Raw genomic sequence first — 22627 nt, 5'->3', positions numbered from 1 at the left:
GCAGGGAAGACCTTGTGGGAAGCCCCTGGTGTGGGCATGTTTGCGGGTGAGGGGTCCCCAGGGTGAAGTGCGATGAGGAGGGTGGTGCAGGGGAGGGTGGGAGCTGTGGATTGGAGGCAGGCAGGTCCCTGGGGTTGAGCTTGGAGCATTGTGGTCGGTCCACTGGACATGCCCTTCCTGTGGGGGCAGCACAGGCCATGCTGGGGGCAAGGAGGCAGAGTCAGGCGTTGTACTTGTTGGCGGCAGCTGGACTGCAGGCCGGCCTTGTCTTGGTTCTCCCCATGCTCTGCTGCACTGGTGCCTTAACTGAGACCCAGCCCCGGAGGGGGCTGCACCTGCAAAGGGTTTCAGGGGACCTGCCAGAGGATTGCAGGGTTTCCCCTCAAAGCCCTTAATGGCCTGGTGGTCAGAACTGACTTTGTATCAAACTCCTTTTAGATTCGAATGCCGTGGAAATGTTACAAAAACCTCACCACTTTTTCACATAAGCCTTTTCATTATTCTCAACACTCATGATTTGGCTCAGGTTTTAGAAGCCTGTTGAGAGCTTTTGTGTTAGACCTTGGCCCAGTGCTGCACCTGGAGCTCCACCATCATGGAAACCTCAAGCCAGTCTTCCAGTGGATGCCCCCCGCCCTGGTCAGGGCAGCCTGGGATCCCCTGCCCACTTCCCATATCTCCCCGTGTTCTACGAAGGAGGCTGTGCCAGGTCTGAGATGCGTCTGGGAGGTGGGTCCCAAGCTCGCAGGCTGTTTGCAGTGGGAGCAGCCACCTAGGGCTGTGTTGCAGACACCTGCTGGTCTGACTGCACTTCCTGTTGTGAGAGGTGAACCTGGCACTCCCAGGCGTGGTGTTGCAGCATGAGCTGTGCCTCGGTCTCCTTAATCTGCCAAGGGTGATGGCATGGAATGATGGCGGTGCCTTGAGGACCAGGCATTGGAATTGGTGAGGGCCTCGACCAGTGCCTAGCCCAGAGCTGGGGTGTGTTCAGGGAAACGGGTGTGCCCCTCTGCAGCACACGATTCGTGCTGGTCCAGGCAGCCACTTTTCGTTCTTGCTCACTGCTTTTTGATGTGGAAGCTTGTGGTACAGTGTGTTGTTCATTTAGCTTGCACATCCGTGTTTATCTGTCATGTCTGGTTACTGTTTCATGCAGGATCATAGAACTTCTTTACTCTCCTTGGTAAAACATCTAAGTGAGTTATTACTGATTTTAGATTTAAAATTTCCAGCAGTTTTAACTCAGCCTTGGTGCATCTGAATGTTCTGCTAAAACCGGGTACCCAGCCTGCAGAGTTCACCACCCTGCCCAGTGCGACAGGTGCTCTGTCCTTGCTCCCTTCCCACACAGTAGTCCCATGTGAGCACAGGTGTGGCTCATACTGTCTCACAGTGGGGTTGCTCTGCACCCATTTTTGCTTGTAGTCCATCCCTCACTACATGTGCAAACCTGCTTCTTAGCAACCTGTCTTGGAAACAGGTCGGTGTTCTGTAGCTCCATTTAACTCATCCCATTTGTGTATCTTCACGTGTGGAAAAGGCTGTTCCTCATTCCTTTGCACAGTGTCCTTAATTCATTTCTCTTGTTTGCAAAACCCGTTGAAAGGGCGTCACAGGTCTGGCAGCCCCGATGAGGGGGTATTGCTTAAAGAATCTCTGGGTGCGGGGGCAGGTGAGGGTGTGTGGCCAGCATCCCCACAGGCCACGTGCTGGGGAAGCGGGTGCAGTGGGGTCTGCCCCTCCACGTGTTTCTCCCTCACGCTGGAGGGCACCTCATGCCCTGGAGGGCAGGAACCTGTTTGTTCTGCTCACTGAGAAAACTGTCTGATACCACATACTTCACATTTGACAAATTCCCTTGCTGGAGTGAAAAGGCATTTGCATCTTTCTAGTGAAAGTGGGGGAGTGTGGGTCTCGTGGTGAAGCGCTCCATGACAGTGGCCAGGAGCCAGCTGGGAGAGGTGCTGGTTCTGGCTGGAGGTGGGTCGGAGGCGCAGGGGGCAGTGCTGCTGGTGGGCAGCCACACATCCCCACACAGAGGAGCAGGGGCTTCTGTGAGAATCTGGAATCCACATCACTCCTGGTGGGTGGTCGGGGAAGAGGGCTGAACCAACCTCTGTAAGACTCAGGCCTCCTTGAGCCGCTTACAAATGTCTTTTGGAAATGAGTTTTAGATGTGTAAAACCACTCACCCGAGCTAGGTTAAAAAAATTGATTTGTTTTGGCCTAAAACCAAGAGGAATTGAGAAACCGGGAGACAGAGAAACCAGGAGACAGACAGACAAAACTGTGTTTCTGGATAAGTTGTTTCTGGAGAGAATTTTATAGAATTGTCTTCACTCAGCATCAGTTTAGAGCAAAATTCTAGGGAAGGGAAGAGTCTTAGACGTCTCAGTCTTTTGTTAACAGGTGGCTTGCTGAGATCGCATTTCCAAAGTGTTACCTAGATAAGGCTCACCATATCCAAACCAGTTTTACGTTATGTTTTAAAGAGTCAGAAGGGAATGTAGAATGTTGATAGTAAGCCCCCAGTGAGGAGGATGAGGACAGTCCTGGCGTCTTCCCCAAGGCACTGCCGTCTGGGTGTCACACAGGCCCCTCGACGATTCCCACACTCCTTGCCCCGTGTTGTGTGCGCGTGACTCATAGCTGTCAGGCCCTCCACAGATTGGTGGGTTAATGCTTATTACTGTTTAAAAAAAGTGTATTTCTAGGATCTTGGTCACAACTGATCTTGATGCTGCTTCCATTGCAAGGATTTTTAACTGACAGACTTTGAATTTGGAGTTATTTAAACTAGAATAAATTGTTTTGAAATCTGCCAACAAATGCAGTCAGGCTGAGATCTTGGATGACTTTAGGAAAGCTTTCCGTAGAGAGGACATGGGGAAGGCATCTTTCCGAGAGTGGCTGTGATTGGCTGGTGCCAAGGGGTCACTGTGGCAACTCTGGGTTACGTAGGTTGCTGCCTACCTGCCCTGTGGTCTCTGTTTAATTATGCAGGGTAGGGTTAATTTTTTTAGAATCAGATTTGCACATCTTTGAAATAATTCTTCTTTTGAAGAGTTGATTTTTTTGTTTTGTTTTGTGGCTGCACTTGTTAGTGGGTGTCAGAATATATTCTGATACTGGATTTGCAAGATCTTTGAAACAAATCTGTAGTAGAACCTGTTCAGAAAATTTCTTTAGTTCTCTGTTCTGCGAATTCTCTTTGAGAATGAAAATCCATGTCACCGTTCAGGGCTTCCTCCCAGGGACTACAGCACACGCACAGGGCCCTGGCTAGACTGAAGGCTGCGCCCCTCTGCCCGGCTCCCGCGTCCCCCAGCCCCAGGCTCTGCCCCCAGGGCTCTTTGGGTTGTACTTCTCTGGTCTCTTAGTTCGGCTTGGTGCCGTCTGGTGGCTGTCGTGTCTTAGTGCTCCTGTTATGCTCGGCCTCCCCCGGGGAGCATCGACATTTTATATGGCTGTGCTGGACGGCTGTCCGCAGTTTAACAGCAGCACAGCGTATTCTTGGGGGCAAGTGTGTGGCAGGAGGCAGTCTGCTGTCGCCTTGAGACCAGAGCGTGAAAAGAGGAAGGAGGAACTCAGGGTGGGCGGTGACCTCGGGCACCTTTTTGTTGGAGCCCCACTGGTGGACCCGGCTCCGCTCCCAGACTGCTGGCGAGTGTTGTGCCACAGGCCATGCTGGTGCCCGCGGGAGGCCACGTGCGGGGCAGGCGGGACTCCTTTTGGCGCCAGCCTTGGTCCAGACCCAACTGACCTCTGCTTGCTTCACCAGGAGGACACCTGCCAGCTAGCTGGGTGTCCGGAGGCTGACAGGAAGGGCTGTCCTCCGTGGGAGCTGGTCACCAAGGGTCCCTCCTGTGGGTGTCACCTTCTTCCTGAGTCTCGCTGTGTGTTGTAGACGGCTTTTGTCACTCACATGCCTTAGTCACGGTTTTACATGGAGGGCTTTGTCCCTTGTTTCTTCCTTCCGTGTGGTTTTCAGCGCTGACAGAGTGTGTGAATTTGATTTTATCTCCTTAGAAGTGAAGCCATTAAGTTAGTGTTACGTAGTCAGAGGTCACATACATTTGTGCTCATGACTTAGAGCAGCTTATACCAAATATTGTCCATTTTTCAAAAAAACTTTTCTGTTTACCAAAAACAACGGGCCTTACCTGAGAGCTGAGCAGGGAAGACAGGAGCTACCGTCATGCGTATACTTGCCCTTTGAACAGTGTGTGTTCTGTGGGGATGTTTACCCCTGAGAGGAACAGAAGAGTGAATGCAGGTCCGTTTGGTGACTGGAGGTTGAATCCTTTTATTAAGAAAGGTCTCTGCTGGGTTCTGTAGGCCAGTGTCTTCCAGACTGTGGCTCATGACCTGTCATTCCTAGGTACGGAATTTTTCCCTGTCTCAAGGCCGTAGCAACAGCTTCACATGCCTTCTGAAAATGTTGCACTTTTGCCATTTACATTTAAGCCTGTAGTCTGTCCCAAGCTGATTTTGTGTGCAGTGAGAGTTAAGGAGCGGCTTGTTGGTGGCTTTCCATGTTCGAGTGGACTGCTCTTTGCTTGCTGGCCTGCGGGGCTCCCTGCTGTGAACCAGGTCTCCCCATGTGTGCCGGTGTTGTGCTTGGGCAGTTGTGTTTGTTGTCTCTCCTGGGGACACTGGCACTTGCCTTCGTCATGGGTTCTGATTGTTGCTGGTGTCTAGGAATGCAGTTAGCTTGTGTGTATCATTTTATATTTGTACCCAGGAACTTCTCTTCCTACAGATCAGGAAACTTAAGAATGACACAGGCTGTTAGAGTGTACCCAAGTCACTGCCAATACAGTGGCAGAGTCAGAATTCTAACCACGCCAATGTCCCTGGCCTGAGCTTACACCCACTGCCCATGTTACTCCCCAGGAAGATTCAGCTGGTTCTGGCGTGGGGGAGTGTGGGAGAGGTGACTTGCAGGAGGGGTGTGCACCGGCCTGCAGAGAGCCCAGCCCTCGCAGGGAGGCCCCGGGCTGAGTGCACTGTGTGTGCAAAGCCCGTGAAGGTGTGTCCTGGTCTGGGAACCCGGGGAGATGCCGGACTTGAGATCAGAGGCTGAGGGGCTGTTTGCTTGGAGGTGACAGTGGCAGACTGGGGAGTGAGTGGGCTGCTGCGGGAGTGGTTGGGAGGAGAGGACAGGCTGTGAGGGGCCCTGCTGCTGGTGGGACTCTGGATGGAAGAAAGCAGGCATGGAGGCAGACTGCTCCATTTCTGGTGTGACTGCAGGCTCTTGTTCTCTGTTGTAGGCGCACAGGTGTCGTTGTTGACTCACAGGTTGAGTGTCGAGTCCCGTTCCCCACAGTTTGTACGTGGACGTGGCTTTTTGGTTTAGGGAGTGCCTCTCCTCAAGGAGGAGAAGCCCCCCTCACTTGTGCACTGTTTGAAGACGGCCGCGTGTGGCAGGTTAGATTTGTGCAGCGTTCATCTCCCTTGAACTCCTTTCTTGCACGCCACTTCTTAGGAGACTGGGGACAAGTAGTGCTGAACTTGTCAGCCATGGCCATCTTTGGTTCAAATGAAACTATTTCGAGGCCTGCGCCCCATGGCCCCCCATCTTTTTAAAGTTACTGTTGATTAATGTCCATTAAATTCAGAGTTTTGTACAGTTAGAGTAGGCAGTTCGGTCCACCCAAGGCCAGAACATCACTTCTCTTTTTAAGGAGTGTCATCGTCTTACCTTACTTCAGAGCGTCTCAGCTGATGGTTGGCTGGGTTATTCTCATAACTATTTAAGATAAGTAGGCATTGAAAGATAGGTAGTCAAAGTTTTTTGATTTGCAAGTATCCTGCACTTCGTGGCCAGTGAATTTTAAATCTGCAGGAGGTCAGCTAGAGGAAAGCTCTGACCGCGGATCTGGGAAGGGGGCTGCGGTTGCCTCCTGCTCCTGCCCTTCATTCTGGGCTCCTGTGCTCCCTCTGCTCTGCGTCGGCTTGGCTCTTGCCGCGTGATCAGCCTGCTTTGTTCTCTCTGAGCACCTCAGGCAGCCCTGTTTGAGGGTCCTGTGTGGCACTCGCTGTTAGAAAATCGAGTGTGTTTTCTCTTGGGGTTTCTCCTGTCGAGGAAGGTCATCTACCAGGAAGTAAACTTGAAATTTTATGTTTTGCTAGAAAAGGGTTTCACCCCACTCTTTGCTTGGGGGTCTTCAGTGAGGCTGGGATCAGTGTGTGTCTGCCGGGCACCGAAGCCTTGCGGGCTGAGGAGCACACCGCTTCGGCAGCTCAGCATCGTCACTGAACGGGTTTGTTCTTCTGGAAACTTGAGGTGATTGAGGGATGAAGAGCATCGCCAGCGAATTGAATTAAATAGACACTGGAGTGAGAAAGCTGTCTTGCTCGCTGACCTGACACATTGAAAGCATGTCTCTTGGGGCAGGGGCGGCAGCCCAACTGGTAGGTGGACGCCAGGCTCCTGGCAGACGTCACATCTGGGAGGTGAGTCGTCGCGCTTATGGACACACCTGCCCAGTAAACGGCTTCCCCACCCCGCAGCCCGCTGCCCGAGGCATTCAGGTTGGTGTTGCTGCGCTTGTGTGCTCGGGCAGTCTTTAGGGCGGGGATGGCCTCAGTTGCCAGGATCACAGCAGTAGACAGCTCAGACATTAGGTCACCAGAACCCTGAAGATAACTGGGTTTGGGTCCTGACACTTCACACTGTGGTGTGGCGGTAGGAGTCTGGTTAGCCTGCCCACACCCTCCCCTTTAGGAGGTAAGGATGGCCTGGCCCTCACAGCTGACTTCGGGCCCAGGAGACATCTGTTGTGGCCTGTGTAGTGTCGGGGCTGCTGGGCAGGCTTGCGTTGGGCTGAGGAGCTGGCTGGGCGCACAGAGGTGGACCAGGTGTCAACAGATGGGGCAAGGGAGCACCTGGGCTCCGGGTGGCCGATTCCACAGGGTGTGGGTGCGCACAGCCCTGCCGCTCCCTCTCACGTGACTTCTGTGGGGTCTTCTTATTTCTGGGCTCTTCTTCCTCAGAGTAGGCCTCTCCCACTTTAGAAGGTAAGGGTAACGAGAAACCTCAAGGCTAAGAAACACTGCTTTCTGGGGACTGTTCCAGTTCTATGATTCGGGCTTGGGTGGGAGAGTGGGACTAGATCAGTGCTTATTTATTAGATTTGCTTGGAAAACATAAAAACCCAGGGTTGCAATCCTCACCCTCAGACCCACAGAATCTGAAGCATCTCAGGGGTGGGAATACGCAGGAGACTCAAGATGGGCGATGGACATCCTCCGCGCTTGTGTCTGTCTGCAGGGCGGGTGTCCTCACAGCAGCCTCACTGCTCTGTGAGCCAGCGCTTCCCCCGGGCGCCCGGCCTTGCTCGTGCAGGGCTGGTGAGCGGTCCTTCCTGTGCGCTCCATGGTGATGTTGCAGAGCTCCTGGGTGCTGGGCAGCTGGCGGAGGACAGTCCCAGGTGGCGCAAGGCTGTCACTTTGTTCATGGAAATGTGCTCACTGGGGTGTGAGGCGGAACCAGGGGACCGAGGGCAGTGCGGTGCCCGATCCCTGAGTTCCTGAGGGGGAGCCGTCCAGGCCCGCCCTGGGGCTTGGAGTGACATGCACTGGTGGGAGGGCACCTCACTTCCTGTGTTCTGAAGAATCCTGTCTGTAAACCACGGTGTGTCTGAGGTGAATTTTTATCTGTATCAAAGAGTGACGGTGAGCAGGCTGGATTGAAAGGGCCCAGATACTCAGAGGTGAGGACAGAGCTTGACTGTGCCCGAAAGGTGGCCTCCTTTCCACATTGGCTAGTCCAGCTGTCAGCTCTGCGCTCTGAGGGTCTCCCTCGGCCTGGGCCTCACGGGCATGCCTCCTGTCCAGGGTGCGGCATGGGGTTCCCGCAGCCTGAAGGTGACAGGCTAGCACAGTGAGAGACTGCCCCTGTCCCTCTGGCAGACCTGGAAAACAGTGACAGGATGAGGAGGGTGGCGGGCCTGAGTGTGCTGGCGGGGGCGGGGGCGGGGGCGGCGGGAGCTTCTCAGAGCAAGGCGCGGTGCTAAGGGCAGTAGAGGAAGTTTGGAGCTGCCGTCACGCAGCACCCGCGTCCCTGGGGATCTCCGTCACCGTGGTGTCTCTGGTGGGTTGTGATGCCAACTTCCGTGGGTACACCCATGTTAACACCCGCAGCGCCTGCAGCCAGCCTGGCCTTTGGTAGGAGACAAGGGGGTGCCTCACATGCTGGGAGGGAAGTGTTTGTGAAGCCTTCTCAGTGGCGTGTTCGTGTGCATGCTGCACCCTGATGTGGAAGACAGGCCTGTGCGCCTCGGGAGCCCAGTGAGTCCTGTGGGCGAGAGCAGGCGGACGCCAGGGTGAATCAGGTGCGCCACGGTCACTTGCCCGCACTGCGGGGAGGGAGGTGGCTGGCTGTGTGGTTGGAAGTGGAGATAATTAAGTTGTCATGGTGACACAGGTGGAGACACAACACAGGCTGCTGGATTAGGAGTTGGGGCTGTGCCACAGGCAGGGGAGAGTGATGTTTAGAAGCTGAAGCTGACAGTCTGTCTGCTGGCTTTTGATTGTGAGTGGGGAACAGTAGCTTTCCGGCTTAGAGAGTCTTCTGCACGTGGTACCCTGAACCAGGGCAGGAAGTAGATCACTGTCGACCTGGGGCCTGTCCTGCGCGCGCAGGTGCTGTGGGTGTGTGTGTGGGCTCTGTGGGCTCAGCGGGCGCTCTGAGCTGGAGAACTGGGATTGATGGGCCAGCCTGGTTGTCGGAGCCACAGAGGCAGGCCGGCAGCCCAGGGAGACCGTAGGCGAGGCAGACGGCCAGTGAGAGGTGGCAGGAGACGCTGGTCTGGTCTGCAGGAGGCGGGGTGGGGTGGCGCAGTGATGGGCAGGTGGAGGCTGCTGAGAGACCAAGGCCAGGAGCGCTCGCTTCTGGTTTGGGGAGGAAGTGCTCGAGCCAGGGGTTTCTGAGCTGGGCGCTGTCTGGCTGTCAGTGCTGGATCGTGTCAGTGTTTCAGGTCAGGAGGGAGTGCTCACTTACAGACAGAAGGTAATTCCAGGAGCTGTGACTGCCTAGGAGGGGTGGTGCCCTGACGATCTGCCCACGCAGGCTCTGCGGACTGAGTGTGGTCCTGACTTGGAGGCAGATGCTTCAGCCTCTCAGAACCTGGTTTCTCAACAGAAAAAAGAGCTGGTGTAACCCTTAGGGTTGTGAGGGTCAGGGAGCTCTGCAGGGAGAACAGGTGAGGTGGGGGGCGCCAGGTGGCACCAGGGGCTGCGGGGACCACCTCTGTGCAGGACTCCAGCCGACACTAGTGTCAGCGCTCACACACAATGGCACAGAAGCCCGATACCCGTGCTGCGTCTCTCCGCCTGCACCCCCTCAAGGCTGCGGGCTGCATTCGTAGGGGGAGGGAGAGTGAGGGGCAGTCGTCATCCCTCACGTTGTCATCTCCAGATGGAAGCTGGAAAAGATAACCACATGAAGAATGCATTCCCTTGGGGGAGGGAGTAGCTCAGTAGTAGCGTGTGCTTAGCATGCACGAGGTCCTGCGTTCAATCCCTAGTACCTCCATTAAAATAAATAAAAATAAATAACACTAATTGCCCACCTCCCTCAAAAAAACCCCCACAAAACAAAAAGGAAAAGAAAATTGAAAAACACACTCCCTGTTGTTTGTCTCAACAAAGCAATTTAGCTGACTGCAAGCATGTGGACCCCAGATGGGTTGAAACCAGACAGTGGTGATGATGGAAACTGCACCTTGATGCCCAGGCGTCCGAAGGTGGGGCTCAAGCCGCTCACCCCTGCAGCCCTGCCCTCACACGGCCTCTAAGACCTTGTCTCCTAACCGGCAGCTTGGACATGGTCTTAGGACATTAGCCCACCATCCTCCCAGGCTGCCGGCCTCCTGAGTGAAGCAACTTTTCCTTTTCCACCAAAAAAAGAAACCAGTTCATTTTGGTGATGTTCCTTTCAGTCCTGGCTGGGCATCAGTGTGCTGGTGAAGTGTCCAGAGGGTGGCACGTGCAGCAGGCCTGGGGTGGAGCCTGCAGGCGCTGGCTCAGCAGGCGGGTGTGCCCCGGAGGCCTGCCAACAGCTGAGGCTCCAGCTGCCCCTCGCTCTGACATCTGGCTGGCTGCGCCACCGCACCACAGCACAGGCATTACATTTAGGTGCTAAATTGCACCGATCAGTGGTGGGAGTTCCTGTCTGCAGTGAAAAGAGCTGCACACATTAGGAAAAATGATGTTTTTTTTTTTTAAATTTTTGTTGTTGAGAGGTAATTAGGCATTGATTGGTTGGAGGAACTGCGGGCTGAACCCAGGACCTTGTGCGTGTGAGGCATGTGCTCCACCCCTGGGCTGTACTGTCCCTGCCCAGAGTGATATCTTTTTAAAGAAACAGTGTTATATTGAAGAGTCTTCAACTTTCAGAATGAAGGGCATTTTGGGCATTATCACATTTAATGCCCTTGTTTTATGGGTTAGTAACCTGAGGGCTGTTTCCTTAGTACTTTTTTTTAATCACCCTTTTACGGAAAAACAAAGCAAAACACCTGGCAGATGTATAGTAGACATTTCAGCTACGTCTTCCTTATGTACTCTCAGATAATGTTTAGAGAACACGCATAGCTCTGTGAGCTGCGCGTGTGCAAGGTGCCTAAAGAAGAGCACTGCAGCAGTTCCCTGTGGCTCTCAGGGCCCTCGCCCAGCTCTGGAAAAGGCAGCCGGCGTTTCGCTGGAGCCCTAGGCTCTCGGGTGGGACTGCTTTCAGCAGCATTGGCTCCCAGTCTGGAAACAGGCTTTCCCCGTGGATTTTGGCCTTCTGTAATTTCTTTCAGGAGTTTTTTGTGGTTTTCAGTGGACAAGTCTTGCACTTCTTTGGTTGAATTCATTCTGAGACGTTTTACTCTTTCTGATGTTGCTACTCCCTGGGTTTCCCTTTCCGAGGGTCACCTGGCGTGCAGGCGCATGGCTGGCCTTGTGCGTTGGCTCTGTCCCGCAGCCTTGCTGGGCTCTGCTCGTGGACGAGCTCCCACGGTGTCTTGTCTGTTCTTTAGGGCTTCGTATGCCTTTCCTGAGGTGAGTTTTCTCGCTGGACATCCCATTTTAGTTCCAGCTTTAGTGGGGTCCTTTCGAGGTGGGTTTGCCTTCCTGTCTGTGTCCCTGGGTGTCTGGTGTGTCTGTTGAGCACTCTCCTGTGGTGCCTGCGGTGGCACTCGTGTGGCGTGGAGCTGGACTGATGCTGAGGTCCTGTTCGGCAGTGTCCTGTGGTCTTTCCTCCTTGGTTACTCCTTTTGTAGAAATACGCCGGGGAGAGTCGTGAGCGTGAGACCAGTGCGCGGTCGTCCACGTGAATGAGGTGGGGCAGCCCTGGCTTCTGCTCCCTGTGTCTCCAGGGCTGGACCCTGGTCACCAGGTCTGGGTGGGCAGGGCGTCCCCACGACGCGGATGGCAGCAGCCTGCTGTCGGGGCTTTGTCCTCAGAGCCGGATGCTGGTGGGAATCGCGAGCTGGTCGTCTGTCTTCTAACCTAGACCTCAGCAGGGTTGCTGCCTTCATTTCTTCTCACGAGGGCTCCAGGTGTGTGTGGCGTCTGGACGACTGTCCTTCGTGCGGCTCATTGTGCTGAGGGTCTGGGGTCAGGGCCATGACTGGGCGGCGTGGCTTCCTGCTCTGAGTCGGGCTGGCACGCGTGCTGTGGAGTCTGGGTTCCTGGCGCCGTGAACAGTCAGCTCCTCCAGCCTCACAGCCTGCTCCAGGTCCTTTCTCTAGCCAGAGTCCACGCTTCTATGTCCACCTTCAGGAGTTTCCCAGTTTCTGGTTTACAGAGTTCCCCTTTCGTGTTTGTCTTTATAGCTGAGCATCTAGTTACTTTAAAAAGCCTGTTTGCCGCCATCCCCTGGGTGTGGTGGCTTTCGAGCGGCCCTTCTCCCTGGACAGAGCCTCACGCCTTCCTGCCTCCTGGGTGGTTTGAAGACCACCTTCTCCACTCTTCCTTCTCTTAAGTGTAAGAAGAGAATTGTCCTGAAACATTACTTCTGTTTCTTGCTTGTTTTGTCCTGCGGAGAGAAGGGTTTGAATGGAAGAGAAGAGCTGTGTTCTCCTCTCATCTTCCCCAACTTCTTTCCTACTGCCTCAGCTCCGGGTCCTTCCCACGCTGTTCCCTTGAGCCTTCACCCGAGTCAGACCAAGAGAGCAGTGACAGCTAGCGCCTGTCCGAAGACACGGGAAGAACAATTAGCCCTCCCTCAAAACCTGCGCTCCTGGAAGGCGGAGGTCGGGCCCAGCCCGCAGCAGAGGTGGGCCTGGCGCCGCAGGCACTTTGAGCTTTTGTGACGGAGGACTTTGAAGTGGGGCACTGCCACTCGTGTGTTCTTCAGACAGCGGCATGCCCCCGTCCTCTCCACTACATTTTAAGGAGATTTTCAAAGCCACAGTGAGAAGGCGTGGGTGCTTGTGTTTCCCTTGTCCAGTTTCGGGGGAGGAGGTGGATGAGTGTGGGCTCTGGAGCCCGCTGGCCTGGGTCTGAGTCCTGGCCCCGTGCAGCGGGCACCTCGGCTCAGCTCTGCGCCCTCACGAGGCCTCAGAGGTCTCCTGTGTGAAGTGGGACTGACAACCGTACCGACCCTATCGGATTGTTGGGGTTAAATTAGGCTAAACCATACAAAATTGCCAATATTAGACATTTTTTGTTTTGTTTTTAAATTGAGATCATTGTAGAGTCATGTGAAGTTGTAAGAAATACTGCGACCCCTTAGATACTCTGCCCGGTTTCTTGAAATGGTATCATTTTATAAAACTTACGTATAGTGTAACATCACCCCCCAGAGTGTTGACGTGGACACAACCCGTCAATCTTGTTCAGGTGGGCAGGTCTCACTTACACTGTGTGCATGTACGTACGTGTGTGTATACGTGCGTGTGCGCTCGAGCGCTCTGTGCAGTTTCATCCCTCCAGGCCCCCTGTGTCCACCATCACAAGGGTCTCTCCTGTTTGCCTTTTCACAAGTGCATTCTCCTTTGTCTTGCCTCATCTCCTCACCCCTGCTCTAAACCCTGGTGACCACTGCTCTGTCCTGTGAGAACGGCCCGGGGGTAGCATGTGGATGTCACCTTTGGGGTGGCCCGGACGAGCCCCTGAGGGCCGAGTGAGCGTGGGCCCACTTGCCCCGCCTTGTGTTGCCGAACACCGGTCCCCAGGGCCCATGGACCACAGTGTATTTATCATCCACCTGTTGAAGGGCACCTGTGCCCATCCTGGTTTGGGGGGATTGTGGGAAAAACTGCTGTGAACATTCTGTGGAAGTTACTGCCCACTTTAGACCCACCAGGATGGCAGTCTCAGCCAGCTCTGTTTGGACCTGAAGGCGTCTGGTGCTCAGCAGGGCGTGGCGATGTTGTGTGCTCACCTGCCTCGTATACACACCTGGTAACTCATCTTGCTGTCTGTGCATGCATTGGCGCTCATGGAGGACGCATTCACTGGTCAGGAGGCCACCGCTCTATGTGGGGCTCCTGACCCCTGGCCCAGGATGTGCACCCAGAGCTCTAGGCGGGCAGGGCACGCTGCCGCCTTTCTGTAGGGAGCAGGAAGGAAAGGCAGGAGAGGAGCAGTTTGCAGCCCTCCTCGGGGTATGACCAGTACCTGGAACCCTGGTGGCAGCGTCTGAGGGGTGCCTGCCTGCTGGCACGGCTCCCTCGACCAGATCCTCACTCCTGCTAATGAGAGCTGAGGTCGCACAGAGGCAGGGATGGAACAGCGCTGTGAGCTGAGGCCAGTGCAGCAAGACCAGGCTTCTGTAAATTTGGATTCTCAGAATTTTGGGCATTTGGAAAGGTGGGGCAGGAGGGAGACGGTCAGGCCTGAGCAGTGCTCCAGGCTGTGAACCCAGAGTGAGACTGTTGACGCGGAGGCTGGGCCTGTGGGCCGGCCGCAGGCACCGTGGTTTCTGCCGTGTGGGTCAACATCATAGCCAGGTAGTTTAAAAACCTGCTTGTCTCATGATGGTCAGAAACTCTGATTAGCAGTTACAGGTCTTTGAATACTAAAAATAGAAGTGAATTTAATTATCAAATATAATTGTATAAGTAGACTCTTCCGAAGTGTGGGGTCCCCCCCCCCAGAATAATAACAGAGCCTGTCAAGGGTCCTTACAAGGATCCGGTTCTGTGCTGGGGACTGGGTTTGCTGCAGGCGGTGGCTTTCCACAGAGAGAGGAGTGTTCAGTGTCAGCTTTTATGCAGAAATGAGATGAGGTGGGGTTAACATGAATATCATGGTATTTCTTGGTAATTTTTAAAAAAAATTTTTCTCAGCCCCTAATGTGGCTCTGAGTTCATTGAAGGAGTTGGTGAGGTAGGAAGGAATAGGAAATAAATTTAAACTGTTGTATGCCCCTTTGTTCAGAGGTGACACTGTAATGGCAAAGATGTTTCCTGGTTTTTCTCAAACGAGCGTTGGTGTCATCCTTCGTGCAGACTGCCCCACTGCACCTCGTGAGCACTTGTGAGTACGGTCTTGGCCGTGTTGCCGGCGCCATCGAGGGGTCTCTCCTCGCTGCTTCTGGTGGTTCTCGGTGGGGCCGGCAGTCCCCTCTCCCTGCTCATTGGCAGCTCCACGTCCCCGGGGTCTCGTCTGCACTCTGTTCCCACTGGCTGTCTTCTCTCGGAATACTGGAGCTCTGACAGTGTGTTTCTCTCGGCAGATGTGGCTTGATGAGGGTGGTGGTGGTTTTGGGGTGAACATGTGAGCTTTTTTTCATATTTTAGGCTGTTTCTGCAATGTGTGTTCCCCAGAAATGGGACTACTCTCTCAGGGGTAAATATTTTAGAGGCTCTTACTTTTTAAAAATTTTATTTATTTTTTGGGGGTAGGTAATTAGATTTACTTACTTATTTTTAGAGGAGGTACTGGGGATTATTGAACCCAGGACCTCGTGCATGCTAAGCATGTGCTCCATCACTGAGCTCTGTCCTCCCCGCAGAGGCTTCTTAGTTTGTATTGTCTTCTAGGAATAATTGAGTCAGTTACTATGTATTTTCCCTTAAGATGAGAAGGCCTTTAGACCAGGATTTAGGAGACCTGGGTTCTATTTCCAGCTTGGTTTTGATTCCCTGAATGACCCCGGACAACTGAAAACTTATGTTTTACCTCACTTTTCCTAATTTGGGCCAGTTTTCTTATTTGTGAAATACCAGTTGGAATAGAGCATTGGTTGTCTACCCACATGATTTTGCCCTTTGGGGGACTTGGACGCTGTTTGGAGACGATGGGCTGTCACAGCGTGGGGTGAGGGAGGCTGAGGACACTGCTCAGCAGCTTGCGGTGCCCAGGGTGTCCTGGTAGAGACCACGTGGCCCCAGGATCAGAGGTGTAGGTTTGAGAAACTCAGGTTTCCTTCAGCACCAAGGAGCAGTTATTACTGGCTGCATTCCTGGTGTAGACATTCATCATAAACTCTGTTGTTCTGTTATCATCTTTATTGGAAAGTTGAAAAGCTTAGTGACTTAGTTTTTGCTTTTCAGTAAAACCAAGGTGTGGTCAATGGAAGCTGCTTTTCCACGTTTGGTTTTCATAGTCCTCTAGGTTAATGTCAGCTCTGAAAAATCCTGTGCCAGGAGTATAAGGACTGAAAAATCCTACTCCATCTTTACAGACACGCCTGCACACCTGTCAGCACAGGTCAGGAAGCTGAGTGCGGCCCTTGGGCCCGCACTGTCCACAAGCACCATATCCCTGTCTGCCATCTCCTGCTCTGCTGCTCGGGTGGGGCTTGCAAGGGGAGGGAGCCTGATGCCCCGTGGGATCGTGGGGAAGGGTGTAAGGGTGTGTCCCCCAGCAGTGTTGGTTTGTTTTACTCTTGAAGATCTGGAAGCTCTCTTGGGAGACTGTAGCATTTATTCAGTTTTCGTCCTGTTACTGCCGTAACCTCCCTTTCTGACTAGAGTGTTACTGTGTTCGTGTGGCAAGGCCACAGTGGTTGCTTGATTTATTTGATTTCTGGCATGTGGGTCTTTGGAGAGGATTCTCAATAAAGTCTGTTTTTTACAGTCATTTTGGAAGATTGTACAATAGTGCCATTTGCTCTTTTTTGCTATTAGACTTTGGGTTTACTTTCAGATAGTCGAAATTGCTGTTTTGATGTAAAAATGTTTGATGAATGAAAATGTTTTTAGTTGTGTCTGTACTTTTAAAACCCTAGTTTTGAAGGATAGAAATAAATTATTTCAAGTAATCATGCAATGGAAGTGCTCTGGGAGCCGGGCTCAGGGGAGCTCTTGCTTTGGGGGAGCCCTTCACCCTGTCGGCTCCCTATCGGGCAGCAGAGGGGATGAGGCCTGCAGCCTGTCACCCGAGCTGGCATGCATGAGAGTGTGGGGGCTAGCCCCCACCCCCGCTGCCAGCAGCTCGGCCTCAGCGGCCCTGGAGGCCTGGCATGCGCCTCCAGCGGATGGCTGCCCGCCAGATGCCCTAGAGGAGCTGGTGCTGTGAGATTTGTGCTTTGTGATGCTTTGTGTTTTATTGGTGTTATACTGTGTACATGGTAAATCAGACATACTAAGTTTCACGTGCTTTTAAAAAACACAAATACATTGAATATACTCCTCTGAGACCCTTTCTCATCCATTGTTAGGGTTTTTGAGACTCAGCTGTGTGGCCGTGTAGAGCTGCCCTTGAGAACTGAGGGAAGAGGAGGTTTGCCTGTGGGTGGAGGCTGGGGCCCTGGCTCTGGAGGGCGAGTTGAGGGGTGCCCAGCGGGGCCCCCCCCATTTCTGAGTCACATTTACAGATTGTGCTGGTGCTCAGGGCCAGATCTGCCCGTTCCTCCTATGTCCTGTGAGGAATAGCTCAGACTCGAGTCAGATGCCAGAGTCAGGCTTCTGACCTGGGGTCACGGGGTGTGTGTGTGCTCCGAGTTGTGGTCCTTTGTCTTTGAAGATGGACCCCAGGTAGCTGGAGAGAGAGTGGAGCGGGGAGAGGGGTGGCCTGAATGTCCCTGTGAGGGGGGCAGGGGCGGAGGGCGGCGAGGGGAGGCTGTGGGCCTTTGAGAACCAGAAGGAGTTGAGATTTTATTCTGAGTGTGACAGCAGGGCTGTAGAGGATGCAAAACGACTTTGACGAAGGATTTCTGGGATTTCTGTCGGACTGCACGCAGGCAGGAGCTCTAGGAACAGCCCTTCTGAGGCCCAGGCCGACCCTGTGGAGAGTGACAGGCCCATCTGAGTGTTCTTCCCTTAGCTGGCCTTTCTGGGCACTGCTTTCCAGAAAAAACTATCGAGAGCAGAGATTTCCCCTTGGGTGGGGTCCTCAGACAGACCGTTGGTATGAGCCCTTCCTGGGCCTGCACAGTCCAGCCCACGTCCTAAACGCTCTTGCTTGTCCACAGTTGGAGAGACAGGGTGGGGAGGGTGGTAGGGTCCGAATAGTAAGTCCAAGTGAAGAGAGATTGAGATGCTGAAAGGAATGAGTGGAAATGGTTATTTCCAGGAGCTGATTTTCCTCTCCTCTCTCAGAAGCTGCGCAGCACTGCCTGGGGGCTCTTGCCTGCTAGACTCGATACGCTGCCCTGTCACCTGTGACCTTCAGCCATGGAGTCGGTAAGTGCTCTGATGTGCTGCTCGCTTATCAGTGTGTGTTATTTTCATTGGTTTGTAAAAAGCAGTATGAAAATAATGCTTACATCTCCAAGCTGGTTTTTTTGGACTTTGCAGTGTTGGCTAAGTGTTTGGGATTTTGTCCTGGATTTCCCTTAAATGAGATGTTTCAGAGTGACAGTAGTGAGCCATGTGGGATCAGTGAGTGGCATCCTTGGTGACCAGCAAGAGGGATTCAGTGGAAAAATTAAAACAGGCCGGTAGCCTGGCCTGTGAGGGAAGTTCGTATCCTCTCAGCCCCATTACCGTCTTTGATAACTCCCTCCCTGAGTCGTCTGGAGACCACTAGGACCCCCTTGTTGTGCTGTTCTGTGCTCTACATGTGGCGCCAGCACGGCCTGGAACCGTCTGTGCCCTCCAGGCTGTGGTGGCAGCCTGGCTGCTGTGCTCCACTCAGGTCCCGGCCTTAGTAGCACATGCTTTCTGGGCAGTCGAGGTGGCGTGTGTGGTAGGTGGGTATGGAATAGGGTCCTTGCTTGGCTGCCCCTACCCGTGGCCTCCTCCTGGGAATTACTGGCACAGGTTTTGAGCGCAGGGCAGCTGCTTTCTCGAGGCTTCAGGGCTCACTGGCACCTGCTGCTCTGGGACAGCTGCCCTCCTCCGGAGGGTGCCACCTGGGCAGATACCCATGTCCTCCGATGTGTGGACTGGGAACAGTTGGAAAGAAAACTTTGGCTCAGTTTTTCATACCTTGGCCAGGTGTTAGTGATTTAAAGTAGATGGTCCCAAAGTGTACGACCTGCTCTGTGGTGGTGCTCCTGGCAGATGGGAGGAGCCTTTCTCTCCACGTCATTGGCCAGGAGCTAGCTGTCCGCCAGCTCACCATCACTGGTCGGGCCACTTTAAATGTACCTGTCTGGCCTCTGACGTGACTGAAGTATTTCCTTGGAAATGGGGACAAGCTATGAAGGAGTTGAGATGTTAGCTGTCTCTGACATAGGCCTAGAACTGTCTTCTCTATTCTGCAGGTTGGTCTGCAGTTGGAAAGAAGCTGGCCCAGCCAGAGGGGTGTTGGCGATGAGGCGGGAATGTCCCCGCGGTCTCCCCGGGCACCCGTGTGGGCAGGACCAGGCCTGCCCACACCTGTGGGCCAAGCCAGCCTTTGTTTGAAAACTATGATATTGCTTGTAATTTATAATGAGGAAAAACACGATGCTGCTTAAATTAGATTATTAATAAGTATTTGGTGATACCTCATGAGAAGAAACCCAGTCGTCAGCAGCGGTGCTGACGGATGCCTGGAAGACCGCGGGCAGGAGGCGTGCTAACGTGTGGAAGGTTTCCTGACCAGGAAGGATGGCTTTCTGACAGCACCACAGTGGTAGTCCACAGTGTCTGGTGCTGTGGGTCACTTTTGTGGACCAGAAATACGCAGTTACTACTGGGTGTCATTGTCTTCAGAAAAGTCCATGGTGTGGGTCAGATGGAGATGAAGGTATTGCTAGAGACCGCCCAGCGTGCGCCGCTGGGGTCTGCAGCCACACAGCTGAGCCCAAGTTGCTGGGTCTACCGTCAGCCACCTTTCCTGGCATCAAAAGGCAGAAGTTTAAACACAATGACTTTCCAGTCTTTCTGATGATTTTTCATTGTATCCATATGATCATTATTTTTAACTTTCATGTTGGCTACTTAAGGTGGAATGGGAGCCATTTAGATCAGACCGAAGATCACTTCTGACAGAGGTGGGCTTGTTCACTGCTGTGCTCTGGCCTCCCCTGGGTATGGTTAAGGCCCGGCTGGTTGGCTTCTTGGCTCGTCCTGCCCTGGGAAGGACGCTTCAGGTGTGGCTGTGGCTCCAGGGTTCTGGGCCCCCGTGTGTGCTGGGCTGGCTGATGCTGGCTCTGACTGTCCTCTTTCTCTCCTGAGCCCTGGTTCCTGCCCCGTGATTGGGGTCCCTGCATGGGACTCGCCCTCCAGACCCTGAGAGGTTCGTGATGCTGTGTGTGGAGACTAAGCTCAGTGAAAATAGAAGCTGTAAGAAAACTAGAGTTAGCGTCTGTTTTCCTTTCCTCTTACGTACAAACTGCTCTCAGCTGAGAGCTGGGGTCATTCTCACTTTGTGAACCTCTTTCTTGGTAAAGTGGAAGGTTCAGGCCTTCCCGAAGTGAAGAGTTTGGAGCAGCTCTCAATGGATGGCTCCCGTCTCAGCAGGTTTGAAGTGCGTGTAGGTGTGAGTCTGAGTGAGCCTGGGCCGCCCGCAGGTGTCGTTCAGCCCCAATCCCTGGATGTTACGGTTGCTTCCTATGAAACAGGAGTTTTGAATTGTTTCCAAAAGCAAAGGCCTTCCTTCTTTCTCCCCTCTTCCTCCTTCCCTCCCATCCCCATTTATAGTTGTTAGAAAGTGATCACTTTTCGACTTGTCAAAATGTTGAACTTGCAGCAACAGGCATGATTTCTCGTGTCCCTGGATGCAGTGCTGAGCTGGCGCTCTGAGCAGGCTGTGCTCACTGCAAACAGCTGTGCACCACAGGTGCCTGGTCCTGGAGCTTGGGGGCTGGAAGTCTCGTAAGCAGTGGAACTGAGTCCCCCCTGCCTGTTGTCCATGTGCTGGTGACACCGGAGGTCCCACCTGAACTGCAGAGTTGGAGGGGCAGGGACCCAGGGAGGGGACCCTTTCCTTGGTGTCTCTTCTGACAGAGCATGCTGTGCCCTGTGGTGCTGTGTCAGAGAGACACGCCTCTGGGCAGGCCCCTCTCTGCAGCTTGTCTGGTAGGAGTGGTGATTCACTGACCCTGCCACCACCCGGGTACTGGTTGGCCACTAGGGACTGTGGCATTTCCTGGTCACGGCACATGTGGGTTCTGGGGGTTCCGCCCCGTCTGTGGGTGCTGTGGCCTGAGGGCAGGGCGGCAGCTGGGCTGGATCTGCAGGTTGTAAGGAACTTGTAGTTCCTTATGTTAATAATATGTTGCCCACTGTAGCAAAGATGCTTATCAGGATTTAAAAATAGATAACAAAGCAGTTTTGCTTCATTTTCAAAGAAATATTCATAGCTAATTATGCCAATATAATTTGAGTATTCTTAATTCTGAATGTAATTTTTATTGTACTTTTAGAATTCTGGGGAATATTCATCAGCTAGGTTCCCTTCAGATAATCGTATAAACTGTGGAACATTTGACGTCACTTAAATTAGATTTCATTAAATGCATCTGTTTTTTTCCTGTAAAAATTGGCAGTTGTGTACACACACTCCCCCAGAAGCCCTCGCTCTCCCCACCCCAGCTCTTGTTGGTCAGCAGAACTTTGTCCTCTTGTTCCAAGAAGTTTGAGTTGCTGGGAGAGTCCATGTGCTCAGGGAGAGGGTGTGGACAGCGGGCAGGTCTGAGCCCAGCCTGGGCCCCTCAGTGGCTGCGCAGGTGCCTTGGGTTCGGGCCTGTGGGGCCCTGTCCCCACCCTCTGGACGTTTCTAGCTGGACCGGGCCTGGCGAGGAAGGCCTGGAGAGGTCTGCTCGCGGCGACGAAGGGCTGTGGGCTGCCTGCAGCCTTGAGTGGTGCATTCTGATACTGTGATGGCTTTCGTTCTGTCGTTAGCTGCAGGGGCTCCCGTGGAGAGTTTGTCTTACTCTTTAATACCATCAAATTTTAAAAGCTGGCTGAGGGATTTTCTGCACATTTTGTGTTGAGGGTGAGGAGGTTTGCGTGTATCTTGCTTAGAACAGGTGCTCCCTGTGTTCTGTTGAAGCGTGCTGCACGTCCTGCTGGCCAGGCCGAGATGCCGCCTTGCGTCCTGCGGGCCTTGCTCACATGGGGAGGGTGGACCCAGGCAGCGGGCAGGCATCTGCTCAGGCGCTCCCAGTGCAGCCCCCTGGGTCTTGGTGAAGGAGGCGGAGCAGGGAACAGGTGGTGGAAGGGCCGTGGGCTGTGCCTGGGGATCGCCAAGGACAGGATTGGGGAGGCGACTTCAGGAGTGGGCCTGCTGAGGTGGCCTCTTGTGCGCTCCAGAGGAGGCCCCCTGGACAGTTATTGGCATGGCCTTTTGGGAAGAGGGATTTGGGTGTTCTTAGTGCCAAAAAAAAAGGGGGGGTTGTGAGGTTGGAAGTGTGCTGTGTTCTGGACGTAAGGACGCAGTGTTTGCTCCAGCACGGTGTCTGCATCAGAGTCTCGGGGTCGGGCTCTGTCCCTGCGACCCCTCCTGTGCCCCGCCACCTGGGAGGGGTCACGTCAGAAGCTGCCTGCTGACTGGTTCTCTCAGTAACTCCTAGCATCCGTGAGAGGCAGCACTTGCTGGATTCCTTCACTTGTGTCCTTTTTGCTCCCTACGAAATCCAAGAAAATAGCGTTTTCCACATTTTTATTGTAAGATTCTAGGCCTGAAAGATGTTGAATAGTGGGGTTTTCAAGGTACCATAACTGATCAGTGGCAGTCTGAGTGCACCTTGGGGTCCTTCTGACACTAACGAAGAGGTGGCTGTGCTTGTGTCTGACTTACGGGGAGGGGTAGGGAGTACTCAGGGACCAGCTGGTGCATCTGCTCCAGGCACTGGTGGTCCCCGGGGCCCTTCTTAAACTTGAACCGTGATTGTGCTGCCGTGTGGGGGTGGGGGTAGTCTCTGTCCCATCACTGGATTCCCTGGTCCTTTGTTCCTGGCCTGATGTCATGTGTGTCCACTGTCAGGTCTGGAGTGAGGCCCGGGCACAGAACTGACAGGACCTGGTCAGCTGCTCTTGGCAGAAGCCCGTTTTCTACAGGCCTCCTCTGTGCTGTCCTCCTTTCCCATCTGAGGAACTAGTGCTGATCCAGCCTGTTCCTCCAGGCAGGCCACACACCAGGCCTCCTGGCCCTCTTGCACTTTTCTCAAGACTTGAGTAGATGGCGTCCAGGTCCAAGGGCCGGGGTCTCGGGGGGAGTGGCCAGAGGCTGCAGATCCAGCTAGGCTGGCTGTTGAGGATTCCCAGACAGTGACAGGCTTGTGCTGCTTGGAGACAGTGTGCTGTGCCCAGTGTCTAGAAGTGGGATGGTGCCCGGTGGGGTCGCAGGCTTGAGAGGGGGCAGCACC

The 22627-nt window shown here is 53.7% G+C and overlaps 1 protein-coding gene across 9 annotated transcripts in view; it reads left to right on the top strand.

Annotated features, from left to right (window-relative positions):
* ANKRD11 (ankyrin repeat domain 11) overlaps nt 1–22627 on the top strand; it is a 136652-nt gene that overhangs the window by 39528 nt on the left and 74497 nt on the right. For 7 of the 9 annotated variants that reach the window (XM_032464614.1, XM_032464618.1, XM_032464615.1 and 4 more), the window contains exon 2: nt 17487–17570. The exons of 1 other annotated variant lie outside the window; for it this stretch is intronic. The gene's annotated coding sequence lies outside the window, so the exon portion shown is untranslated. Of the gene's footprint in view, nt 1–11455; nt 11469–17486; nt 17571–22627 lie in introns of those variants that run through there. One more of the 9 variants, XM_032464611.1, reaches the window with a different exon arrangement.

Source organism: Camelus ferus, chromosome 21 (genome assembly GCF_009834535.1).
Source record: "Camelus ferus isolate YT-003-E chromosome 21, BCGSAC_Cfer_1.0, whole genome shotgun sequence".
NCBI classification, from domain to species: Eukaryota; Metazoa; Chordata; class Mammalia; order Artiodactyla; family Camelidae; genus Camelus; species Camelus ferus.
The sequence above is the reverse complement of the archived record's forward strand: the minus strand, read 5'-3'. Positions and strand labels throughout refer to the sequence as shown.